Consider the following 10,847-nt stretch of genomic DNA (forward strand, 5'->3'; position numbering starts at 1 on the left):
CTAGGTGAGCTCTCTACCCCTGAGCCACAACCCCAGCCCCCCTTCAATGTAATTTTAACTGGTGAAATACATATAACATGAACTTTACCACCCCGACCATGTTTAGGTATTCAGTTTAATAACATAAGGACTTTGACATTCTTGTGCAACAGATCACCAAAACCATTCATCCTGCAACACTGAATTTCTGCCCCACTGCACAGGGACTCCCCGTTGCCCTCCTCAGCCCTGGCACCCATTACTCTACCCTGACTCCACAGGGCCCTTGCACAGTGGAATCCTTCTGTGCCTGGCATATCTCACTCAGCATAGTGCCCTCCAGGTCCACCCATGTTGTAGCCTGGGTCCAAATCCCCTCCTTTTTATTCTTACATAAAGTGTTTATATAATAGCTCAAATAGTTGCACATACAATATTTTATATAATGCTGAAAATAATGCTATATAGACATCAAGAAGTTAGTTCCATTTATAGATGGCAGAACGAAGGCTGAGGGCGTAAACGATTGCTCTTGATCACCAACCCAGCACCAACAGACAGGAAAGTGTCTGTGGCTCACAGTGCGTGACCTAGTATGATGTCAAACTGCCACCTCCTGGTTGAGGGCTGTTTCCAGGCACTGTTATTACTTTTTTTTTTTTTTTTTGTAAATTTATTTACTTCTTTTAAGTTTTTAACTGTTTAGAGTTACAGGGGATTTTTTAAAATCAAAAAGAAAAATATTTACATTTCAAATACAAAATATTTCAAATTACTGTTGGTTGCCTACATGCTCATGATTCCTTTTTTTTTTTTTTTTAACTATGCTGTGTAGCTTCTTTAAAAAAGCTACCTGAAATTGTCCTAGGAAAAGTCTCAGGATTTCTGGAAGACCAATGCTGCTACACTGTTTCCAGATCTGCCTCCAAAACTGAACCTGGGTGTCAGCAACTCTTCAAAAATTTTATATCCTTCACTGAATTCACTTAGCAACTCTTCCTTGGTCCAATTACATGGAGTTATTAGGAAAAAACCTTTTACTCTTAACACCCTGGAGAGAGATTTCACATACTGCTTCCTCTTCTCAACTGTATTGTCAGGATTAAGGCTGATGGCATCAAAAGTTCCTTTATCAATACAAATATGAAATCCAGACAGCTTTGTGGAAAGATTCAAACAGTCTTCTACCTTCAAGTTAATGTTAGATAACCCTTCTTTATAATATTTCCAGAAAGCTGGATTGCAGAAGGAGAATAATCAATTCCAGTAATATTAGAAAAACCAAATTTTGCAAGTTCAACCAGGAAAACACCATTTCCAGTTCCAATATCAAGCACTGAAGCATCCAGTGGAATCTTGCGTTTCTGCATCCACTTTATTAGTCGATTCATACTCTTCCCCAAACCAGATTTCCCCTGTATCTCCATAATCTTGAAAAGTTTGCAGTTCTCTCTCAAAGACAGCATCCCAATGCCCTCGGGTCCCCAGTGCTGACGGGACGAAGCCATCCTTCGCGGGACTACCCTTTTGGGACCGCACCGCCACAGCGCCGGCCGCTGCCATCAGCCCCTGTTATTACTTTTAACATAACATCCCTGAGCACTTATCCTATTTTTAAAGAGCAGTGAAACCTGGGGAGAATCGAGATGAGAGTTCTTTCATAGCTCAAAAGAAAAATGGCCAAAGCGTTGATACACTTCAATTACAGAAACACACGTTTTAGAATTGGCAGGTGGAAATTTGTAACAATTCGTGTGGCTTTTTTGGTGCTTGTAACTAGTAGGAAACACTGTTTGATTTAGCACTTCATTTCAATCCCTGTAAAGAAACTAGAAGTGATTTAATTTTCTCACTCTGGTTCTTAATGCTGATGGAGTACACTCACTCGTCGGTTGGTGGATATTTGGGTGCTTCTGTCTCGTGGCTGCGTGACCACAGTGCACAAGTGTCTGAGACCCTGTTGTCACTGTTCCACACACTCCCAGGGCCAGAGTTGCCGGGTCATGTGGTGATTCCGTTTCTCCTGTTCTGAGGACTGTTTTCCAGGGGCCGATGCCCAGGGATCCAGAGCTCTGTGTCCTTGCAGACGCTGCTCCTTTGGTGGCAGCCACCCTCAGGAAACGAGGTGGTGCCTGCTGGCTGCTGGCTGCTGTATGGGAGGTGGCGCCCAGGGCCCACCACGCAGGAGGCACACACTCCCCCCTGAGTGTGCTCCTCCCTCTGGTGACCAGAAGTACTGAGCATCTGGGGTGCTTATGGCCATTTGTTTGTTTTCTTCAGAGAAATGTCTGTCAAATTTCTTCACCCATTTTAAATTCGGGTTTTATGTTGTTAAGTCGTAGGAGTTTCTTAGATATTCTGGATCTTAAACCTTTGTCAGAGAAATGATTTGCAAACACTTTCTCCTATAGTTTCTCTTTCTCCTCTCTTGAGAGTGTCCTGTGCTGTACAAAAGTCCTTAACTGTGTATGTGTGTGTGTGTGTATGTGTGTGACAAAGGTCTTGTAGGTGAGGAGAAATAAGATTATAATAACACTGCAACACAAGCCCCTACGCCCTTCTCTGGAGTTGTGACCTTTTAAAAAGTCTGACTTGGATGGGTCTGATTTACCTATTTTGGTTGCATGTGCCTTTGATGTCATATTTAAGAAACCAACTCAGCCAGTGGCACACACCTGTGATCCCAGTGACTCTGGAGACTGAGGCAGGAGGATGGCAACTTAGTAAGACCCTCTCTCAAAATAAAAAATAAGTTGGTGTGATGCCAGATCCTGGAATCCCATGACATGAGAGGCTGAAGGAAGCAGGAAGATTGCAAGTTCAAGGCCAGTCTCAGCAACCTACAAAGTAAAACATAAAAAGGGCTCGAAATGTGGCTCATGGTAAAGCACCCCTGGGTTCAATCCCACAACAACAAAAGAAAGGAAGCCATCGCCAGGCAGAGGCTCGTTTCCCCAGGAAGCTGCACGTTGCTTCCCTATGAGGTGGCTCTTGGCTCTCGACCTTAGGTTGAAAGTCTCCTTCCAGTCCACAAGGGCGCTCAGTGTCTTCCTCAAACCCTTTGTAGTGCTCCGTTGTACTCCAGACCGGCTGGTGGTGGGAGTCTGTGAGAGTGGCCGTGTGGTTGGAGTGTCTCTGTCCTGCCCCGCACACTTGTGCCCCTGTGGCTGTCTTCTCACCCTGTCTGGAGCCCACCGTCTTTGGGGTTTCTCTTTCTGGATTTTGTTGTTTGAATGACCTAGATGTCCATCCTCTGCCGACTCCATGCTCTTTACAGTAGGCCTTCAAGTCAGGGTATGTGATTCCTCTGCCTCTGTCCTCCTCGGAGTTGTTGGCTCCCCTGTTCCTGGCCTCTGTGCACAGCTCAGCTCTTGGCATGGTCTGTCCAGGCTGGAGAATCCAGAGGCGATGGTGAGCTTGGGGCCGGCTCAGCAGGGCACTCCTTGCCCACCTGCTGCCATTTCTTTCTTGGATCCTTGGTGTCTGCTCCGTGGCTCCTGCGGGCTTCACAGCACGCAGAGGCGGGACAGACCGGCCTCTCCACCGTGTCTGCAACTGGTATGCTCTTGCTAATTTTTAACAGTGTGATCATGGTATTGTGGTTCCATTTCAAAAGTCCTTGTCTTCTAGACATAGAGACAAATATCTGTGGATGAGATTATGTAAAATACCACAATCACAGGTTACTTTAAAATCACAGGTTATCATCAGATCAGCAACGATGTCTGATAATGGAAAAGCACCATTCAAACAGCAGTTTGGACACTGCAGCCACCTGCCAGATGTCCAACCTCAGCCCTGCCCTGACTCAAAGTTGGCCCTGAACACACGGGTTAGCAGCTGCTGCTGACACAGGGGACCCCATGTGGTGACGACACTGCTTCCAGGCATGGGTGGAGGAGGTGAGTCCAGCCAGGAAGCACTTAGACCTGCCTGGAGCCGGCTCTGCCGCAGGAGCTGGGTCCCCTAGCCATCTCGTCATCTCCGGTCGGGCCAGAGGACTGGGAAGGCGGCTCCCTGTAGGCAGTCCAGGTGCAGTAGGGTCAACAGCCAATACTCGGTGCCTCTTTAGGAGGTTCCTCTCTGCTCAGTGCTCACGGCAGGTTGGGTAAGGACGTGCCCCAGTGTTCGACCTACTTTATTTAGAAGAAAACTTGGTGCCTACATTGTGACAAACGGAAAGACCTCCACCTTTCTGTCATGAGAGTGGAGGGCGTGGTGGCCACCCTTCCTGTGAGACTAAAAGGTCAGATGTACTGCCAGTCATGTGGGGCATGCCGGTGATCCCAGCAGGTCAGGAGGCTGATGAGAAGGATCTGAAGTCCCAGGCCAGCCTCAGAAATTTAGCCAGAAGGTTCTGTCTCAAACAAACAAAAAGCAAACACAGGGCTGGGGGTGTGGCTCAGGTGCAGAGTGTCCTTGGGTTCAGTGCCCTGTAAGAGAACTCTTGGTGGTTCTGTGTGCACAGGCTTCTGCACATGGCCCATAAATGGGCAGCGTCAGGCACTCAGGGAGGAAGACAAAAGGCAGAGAGCCTGAGAGCGAAACTCCGCTTCCCCTGAGAGTTTCTCACCTCTGACTTCCAAAACACCACACGTGTCACCTTCTCTGCAGAAGGCGAAACAGCAGTCCAAAGGGAAGTCCCCACTCCCCACAGTCCAGGGCCGCACAGATGGTGCAAGCAGCAGAGCTGGGGTCACATCTCTGTTCCAAACAGTACTCCAGAGCTCCAGTGCCCAGCGTGGACACAGAGCTGGGGAGGAGGACACGGCCAGCAGCTCCCACTCCTGTCCCGCAGGAGGAGGACACGGCCAGCAGCTCCCACTCCTGTCCCGCAGGGTGGTGGGAACCGGGTTTCCCTCAGGGGAATGGCTCACTGGGAAATAAAAGCTAAGAGAAATAAAATGGTGAAAAACACAGAACACAGAAAGCAGTTTCAAAAGCAGGGGCAGAAGAGTCAAGCTGATCAGACGGGTGGAGCTACCTTCCTAGCAGAGCAGAGGGGAAGGTCACATCAGTGGGTGATCTATTATTGTGGGAGAGCCACAGGACGTTCCCAATGCCAGGCCTATCCCTCCCTGGCTTCCATGCCAGAGAAGGTCCTCACGTATCTCATGGATGGCTTCCCACATATTCCCCCTTCTTACTTTGAAAATGTCAATGATGAGCCCTTATTTCAAGTTCCTGGATTCTTGTTTTGGGGTGTGACAACCTATTATCATGATACAAAAGAGACTAGCAGCAAACATTTCATTCCAATAATATACATGCAGAGTGTTTCTGTATGTTTCCAGGACTAAAGCCTTTCGATTCTTGAAATATTTCATCAGCTAGAGAGGTAGGATCCGTAAGATAGATTTTGCTGTTTGAAGATCCTGGATGTGGCAATGGAACTCTCTAAGATCCAGGCTATCATTATTGCTATGCCACATACCCATTAGATGATTTTTAATCAATTCCCCATCCCAAAGGGAAGCATTATACTTGGCCGCAGTAACACAGATGTATTGACACTCAGCATGGCTTTTAAGCCTTACACTTGAGAGTGGAAAGCTCATCGCCAATATTTATGACCATATCTTCTAGAGCATTCAACTTTTCATCAATATTTATCTGATTATTGAAGGCTTTGGAAATATTTTGAGCCAAATTATTAAGAAAATTTGCCTGTTGAATGTTTAGCGATATAGCTACTGAAGTTCTAATCATAGAAGTGATGAATGAAATTAAAGCATCAACTCCAAGAATTATGAGACCAAGACCAGACTACTTAGGTCTGGTTAACTGAGCATGCGTCTGCTGTAAACCTGAACACCAGCACTGGAACCATGGTTCTGAACGTCAGCTTGTAGTAAGACAAAGAGGGTTGGTAAAGGACCAACATTCCTCTCCCTCTGTTAAATCTAGTGATGCGATTAGATGGCATTTTTACAGGCTACAAGATATTTACATCCCTTTTACACAAGATATTCATCATCCCTTTTCTTAACGCTTACATTCCCAGTAATTAAAGCACAAGGAGATTGAACACAGCCCTGCCGGCCATAGCAGGAACCCTCTTTGCAATTCCTGCCTACAAAGTTAGGCATAGAGCTATCTGTATAATGTAGAACGTCTGAGACTGCAATTAAGCACCAAAGATCTTTTTGGATACCACCTTTGCTGAAGGTTAGAATATTACCAACAAAAGCTCCAGTGGTCATGGCACCCTTATGTAATTGTCTTATGTGAATTCTTGGAAGCCAGTCTAAAATATATCCACTATTTCTATAAAGCTTTATGTTATATACTGACAAGACATTTGCATATTCCATCCATTTAGGAAAGGTGTCTATGTTACTGCGGCCAAATATAATACTTCTCAGTGTGATTGGGAAAAGATTAAAAAATCATCTAATGGGTATTTGGCATAGCAATAATAATAACCTGGATCTTATGGAGTTACACTGCCACATGAATTGGCACCTTTGGGATCAAATCATTGCAGAATGATTAGGACAGTAAGATATTGGTGGAAGTTCTGGAAATGACTGGCTTGTTATGAGAAAGTCCCATTTTAATAACTGTTCAGACATATGGTCTTGAGTCCTGGGGCCTCAGTACAATTGGCTGGTCTAGGTCCCCCATGTATGGTCTTTCTCTTGAATGATGCCCTTAAACAGCCAGCATGCTTATCATGAGACCAACATACAGGCAGTTGTACACTGTAACCAGTATAATCAAATTCAGTCACATGGACGGGTGTAATCTGGGTACATGTGAGTATCATTAGTAAATACTGAGACAGATTCTCCAGCCCACACAGCTGGGTGTCTAAAGGTAGATATGGAAAGCAGTCCAATAGGTTTCTCCATGGACCCACTTACTGGCAGCTCAACAGAGCAGGGCCACAAACACTGTGGCTGGAGCTTAGTCCTTCCTTGTGGCTGAACCACCTGATCAGCCTGTTGCATCAGATTCCTCAATTGTTCCCATGATGGCAGTTTGGAAATTCAGTCTCTCTTGGCCCTCTTCATCCTTTTCCTCATTTCTAGCTTCCTCTTCCTGATGGGGGTCAGGGCTGACATCTCTGGATTGATCTTTAGTCATTTGAACCTTGGTTCTAGGTCCTCCAGGTCTGATGGCACATTTGGGTACCCAAATCGGACAAAAGCCACCTTCTGGAAAAACACCAGCATGACCTCCACCCCACATTATGACTGAGTCTGGACCTTTCCTTTGTCCTGTAGGTGAATCTTCCCACCAAGCTTGGCCCACGGGACCTGTTGCAGTGGAAGACATGTGTCTCCTGGCTGCAGTGTGACCTTCAGAGTCACAATTTTAAAAAATTAAAACAAACAAAGCATGATTAAGGTTATTTTGTAGGGTCTTATTTCTCCCTTTTTGTTTTTGTAATTGTAGGTTAATAGATAAATGAGCTTGTTCTACAATGGCTGGACCTTGAGGATCATCAGGGACACCTGCTTTATGATCAATACAAAATTGATGACAAAACTGCTGAAAAGAACTAGTGTGAGCGGGAGTATTATCAGTTTAGATCTGATAATGACTATTTGGCATAGCAATGATATAACCTGTAAAGGACATCCTAATGCTTCAAAGTAGGTAGGCAATGCGAATGAGAAATGACATGTTGAGTATTTTTTTTAACATGGGCAGTGGAAAAAATAAGTGGAGAATAAGTATCAATGATATCTTGAACATAACAATGTTTGCCAAACTGAGGGATGTGAGTCACATCTATCTGCCTTAACTGATGCCGTCATAAACCCTGGGATCAACCCCAGTTGATGAAGATGGAATATGGATAACACATTGTGGACAATGATGGACAATTTTACGAGCTTTTCTCTAGTGATATTGATTTTTTTAATGTAAACCAGAAGAGTTCTGATGATGTAAATAATGTGAGGCTTGTGAACAATGACATAAAGATATTTGTTGACCAACAGCAACAAGTTTATGAATTTTATCATTACCTGATACTAAAGACCTGGAAGGTTAGATTGTGCTCATATATGGCCTATGAAACATGGATGGTGACACATTTGAACTGTCTTTTGTAAAGTATGAAACAAATAACTCTTGTGATGGTGTGTTTCCAATATTCAATGTTTCAATATTTTTCATAATTCCAACTGCATATAAACTATCGGAATAAATATTGATTGAAAAAAATTTTAAAAAGGAAAAAAATATTGATTGGCTCATTAGCAAAATGAATTAAAGCACAAATGAGAGCCAGAAGTTCTGTTCATTGTGCAGAAGTATGTTATATCTGTATTATCTCCATATGAGCATGGATATAAAACCTGCTTATCCTGAACTTGATCCATCAGTAAATATGTTAGTGCTCCAACTATTGGTTGACCCAGGGAGAAAAATTAATGTAGTTACAAGAGCAAACTGAATAAGTTTATCATGAGGGTAATGGCTTTCTATTTGACCAGGCAAATTAGCAAAAGCTATTTGCCAAGTATTGGAAGATTGCCAAAGCCAACTATGCTGTTGAGTAGAAAAGATAACAATAATATTTGGTTTTGAGCCAACTAATTGTAAAACTTGTGTTTTTAGTTTAATAACTAGCTGATATATAAAATCAGGAAATGGAGTAAATGACTTTTGAGGAGAATGAGATATGTGAAGCCATTCAACAATTCGCAGTGATTGCCATATGCTCCCATAGGGGTATGAACAGTGGAAAATGTTAATAAATATATAGGCTCTTGTGAATTGATTCTAGTAAGATGTGCTGTCTTAATGGCAGATTCAACTTTTGTTAAGGCACTCCTTGCTTCTGCTGTAAGCTGATGAGGAGAGGATGGAGAAGGATCTCCCTGTAAAACTTGAAATAAAGAACTCCAATCTGCAGTGGTCAGTTTTAAATCTGGTTGCAGCCTGAAAGGAAGGTGACACTGGCACTCAGAGTGACCAAGAGATCTTTATTGTGGCAATGTGGTGTGTCTGAACAGGGAAAGGAGAGAGAGAGAGAGAGGAAACAAGAGGGAGAGAAGCAAGAGGGGGGCCCTGCAGGAGAGAGTTTTTATAGCTAAAATCTAATGGGGTCTCCGGGTCTGCAAGCTGCCTTGTTGGCGTACAGTGATTGGATCATACAGTAGTTGCTAAGGGTGTCATCTTCTGCCTTCAGGCAGACTGGGCAGGGGCTAGATGTGGGTTTCTGTTGTACCAGATGGATTGGGGTCAGGTGTTCAGCCTTGAGTGGGGTTGAGTGTTCAGAGTTGAGGCAAACAAGGCTAACTTTTTTTTTTTTTTTTTTTAGAGAGAGAGAGAGAGAGAGAATTTTTTAATATTTATTTTTTAGTTTTCGGAGGACACAACATCTTTGTTTGTATGTGGTGCTGAGGATCGAACCCGGGCAGCACACATGAACTAGCCAAAAGAAAGCCACCCCTGGGATAGATGACATATGCATTAAGGAACTGTTCACATATTGGAGCTATAGCCTGCGTAATGAGATCTTGACACAGTGTTGGACTATTGGCCATTCCTTGAGGTAACACTTTCTAGCAAAACCTTTTAATGGCTTTTTGAAATTTATAACTGAGATGCTAAAAGCAAATCTCTTACAATCATCTGGATGCAACTGTATAGTGAAAAAAAATCTTTTAAATCTATTAGTATTAATTGATAATCAAGAGGGATAGCTGTAGGAGGGGAAGTCCAGGATGTAAGGTGCCCATGGATTCCATAATATGATTAACTGCTCTAAAATCATATGATAATCTCCATTTACCAGATTTTTAAAAATTAAGTTATAGATGGACACAATATCTTTATTTATTTATGTGGTGCTGAGGATCAAACCCAGTGCCTCATATAGTCGAGGCAAGTGCTCTACCACTGAGCCACAACCCCAGCCCCATGGCCAGATTTTTTTTTTTTTACCACAAAAACTGGAGTATTCCCAGGACTAAGACAAGGCTAAATATGATTGGCTTGAAGTTGTTCTTGGACTAAAATATTGGCTACTTGGAGTTTTTCACCTGTAAGGGGCCATTGGTCAATCCAGCAAGATCAACAGACAGCCGATTAATCTTCTCTGTTGTTTTCTGGGCCAGGGAAGAAACCAATTACCCCATTAAGAATTTTGTTTGGGTGAATTAGATAATTTAAATTGTCTTTGTTGAGAAGACTGATTTATAGGTAAATACCCTTCTTGTTGATTTCCTTTTAATCCTTTAGTGGAAATAAATATTTGATCAAGCATTTGAGGTGACACCATAGATTTAGGAGTTAATAATACTCTTAGGGGCGGGGGTTGTGACTCAGTAGTAGAGTGCTTGCCTAGCATGTGTGAGGCACGGGGTTCAAGCCCCAGCACCACATAAAAATGAACAAATAAAATAAAGGTATTGTGTTCATCTACAACTAAATATATATATAAAATACTCCTAGGCTATTCAAAACATCTCAACCCAAACATTCACTGGTAAAGTATCAAGGACATAAGGTTTTAAGAGTCCTCTATTGCCACCCTTACCTTCCCTTCGGAGGTACTGGGCGCTGAGAGGTCTGTCCCATTCCTTCTAGACTAGCAGGTGCAGTACGCAAAGGCCGATTTTGGGGCCGAAATTTGCTAGAGATGACTGATTTATTTGCTCCTGTATCTATTATGCCCTTAAAATTTTTATAGTTAATTTTAAGATCCAATAGAGGGTGCTCTTGGTCACAAGCTGTCTATGGGCTGTGTGTGGACTATGTTACACATTGAAGCCTCCTGAGGGGAGAAGTCTGGCACTGAGAACTCCTGGGGCACTCCCCACAGGGATTGACAGCTTGACACAGGTGAACTTCCCCCTCAAGGTCTGCCAAAGATCCCATACAGCACCTGAGATGGGTGTGACCTG

At 43.6% G+C, this 10,847-nt stretch overlaps 1 pseudogene; it reads right to left on the reverse strand.

Moving 5' to 3' along the window:
• Positions 1 to 855: 855 nt before the first annotated feature.
• LOC124080775 (EEF1A lysine methyltransferase 2-like) lies at positions 856 to 1,567 on the reverse strand (annotated as a pseudogene).
• Positions 1,568 to 10,847: the final 9,280 nt, after the last annotated feature.

The sequence above is a fragment of the Marmota monax genome, unplaced genomic scaffold (assembly GCF_021218885.2).
Source record: "Marmota monax isolate L192 unplaced genomic scaffold, Marmota_monax_Labrador192_F-V1.1 WCK01_AAM20220418_F8-fsc00298, whole genome shotgun sequence".
In the NCBI taxonomy this organism is placed as follows: Eukaryota; Metazoa; Chordata; class Mammalia; order Rodentia; family Sciuridae; genus Marmota; species Marmota monax.